The following is a 2,250-nucleotide window of genomic DNA, read 5'->3' as shown; positions in this document are numbered from 1 at the left end:
CTGAGGGTTGCTGGAGGGGAAGTAGGGTGGGAGGATGGGTAACTGGGTGGTGGGCATTAAGGAGGGCACTTGATGTAATGAGCACTGGGTGTTCTATGCAACTGATGAATCACTAAACTCTGTCTCTGAAACTAATAATACACTATATGTTAATTATTATATTTAAAAAAAAAGAAGTCTGGGACGTCTGGGTGGCTCAGTGGTTAAGCATCTGTCTTCGGCTCAAGGTGTGATCCTGGAGTCCCAGGATCGAGTCCCACATCGGGCTCCATGCGTGGAACCTGCTTCTCCCTCTGCCTATGTCTCTGCCTCTCACTTTCTGTGTCTCTCATGAATAAAGAAATAAAATCTTAAAAATTAATTAATTAATTAATTAATTAATTAATTAATAAAAAAAAGAAGTCCCAGTTCCACTACTTAGTAGCTATGAGAACTTGGGCAGTTCCAACCCTCTGAGCCTGTTTTCTCATCTGTAAAATGTGCTGAAAATATCCAGCTTCATCATGTTGTTAGTTTTATTAAACGTAAGAGTTTGTGCAAGAAGGCACTATGGAAATTCTAAAATGCCAGGTAGATGGTAACATATTGGCCATATCCATGCCTCCAGTGTGGTGTGCCTTCTTTCTGGCAGAGGTGTGAGCTCTGGCTCTGACATTGGCTGCACTCCCTGAGGGGTGGTGAGACCACCTAATTGCAGATATGACTGAGCCTGAAGTAAACCCGAGGATCTACCCCCTCACAAATGCCCTCCCCACCAAGAAACTACTGGCCCTTGTTCAGCAGTCATGAAACTATAAGCAGCTTCGGCAAGGGACCAGTGAGGCACAAAACCCCCAACAGGGCATCTCTGAGTTCATGAAAATGGCTGCAGACCCTGAGTCCCTAGAGATCACTCTGCACCTCCCACTGCTGTGTGAAGAGAAGAATGTGTCCTACATGTTTGTGAGCTCCAAGCAGGCCCTGGGGTGGGCTTGTGGGGTTGCCGGGCCTGTCATCGCCTGTTCTGTCACCACCAGAGAAGGCTCCCAGCTGCAACAGCAGACGTAGGTCAGTTCAGCCATCCATTGAGAGGCTCTCAGGCTAACCCAGTGGCCTCTGCCCCACTTGGCACAAAGTTCTCCCCCTGGGGTTGTGTACCATATTGTTCACATGTAGAGTCTCCAGCTACCTTCTCGATGTATGTTCTAGTACTAGATCTGGTTTCTGCATTTTTGTACTGTTTTCATTTGGTTTTACAGGTTGTTATCCATACATGACTCCTGCACCTCACCCCAGTCTCCCATTCTACTCTCCCTGGGGCATCTTGTCCTCTCTTTTGAAAATAAACTAATGCCAAAACAGATGGAAGCCGAGTGGGGACACCATTCAAAGGCAGGGGAGAGCTAGGATAGAGATCTGCTTCTGGCTTTCAGTTGCTAACTTCCTGTTTGTGCGAAGGACATGATGGAAGTAAACAGCATTCGTTGTCACCCTTGTGCCTGGCAGACATAATCGCTCTGTGCATGTTTTCTCTCTAAGGGATTATGTATCATTTGGGGAGAAAGCACATATTCTGTGAGGTCGTCGGGTATATGTCCAAGTGTCATTTGCTACTTGCTTTGATAATGTGATCTTATTCCCTCTGCTCCCTAACTCCCAGTCATGCCCCTGAGGGTGGCAGGGCAGCAGCATTCCAGAGATGTGCTGCAGAATTCTAGAGGCTGCCTGGGTGAGTTAGACATGGGGTAGCTGATCTAGGTTATGAAGGAGTCCAGAGTGGCCAGAAAGGGTGCCAGCTGATGCTGGAATGAAGAAGTCTGGGCAAGTCATGGAGACCTGACTGGAAGCTACATTTTAGAGATGTTGGAATCTAGGAAACATCCTCCCTGGTGAATGGAGATGTCTTCAGTGGACACTTGGTACCAGCTCTGAGAGCCCTTACCCCTGTTTCCTGCCACGATGTGGGTATATATTTTTATCACATCATAAGGACAGTGTTAGCATGTTATTCTTGTGAGCATCCTAATAAATAAATATATTCATATCCCTCCCAAATGGTAATAAGTATTTTCATGGGGAACAAAATAAATGTAAAGAGGAGGGGGGAGTTTTCAGGGAACATTCAGGAATTCTTTGGCCTGAAGAGAAACTACAGAGTTTTGTCTGATTCATGGTGGCATCACCAGGGACTTTCCAATTTCTGGGAAGCTTATCCCTACAAATAAATTATTTCCAGTGGCTTGGTGTTGTGGCGATTTAGCTCACTTGAGC

At 46.1% G+C, this 2,250-nt stretch overlaps 1 pseudogene; it reads left to right on the top strand.

Moving 5' to 3' along the window:
- Positions 1 to 657: 657 nt before the first annotated feature.
- Positions 658 to 1,267, top strand: LOC112932068 (NHP2-like protein 1 pseudogene; annotated as a pseudogene).
- The last annotated feature ends 983 nt before the right edge of the window (positions 1,268 to 2,250 follow it).

Source organism: Vulpes vulpes, chromosome X (assembly GCF_048418805.1).
Source record: "Vulpes vulpes isolate BD-2025 chromosome X, VulVul3, whole genome shotgun sequence".
Taxonomy (NCBI): domain Eukaryota; kingdom Metazoa; phylum Chordata; class Mammalia; order Carnivora; family Canidae; genus Vulpes; species Vulpes vulpes.
Note: the sequence above shows the minus strand (reverse complement) of the source record. Positions and strands in the feature narration are given on the sequence as shown.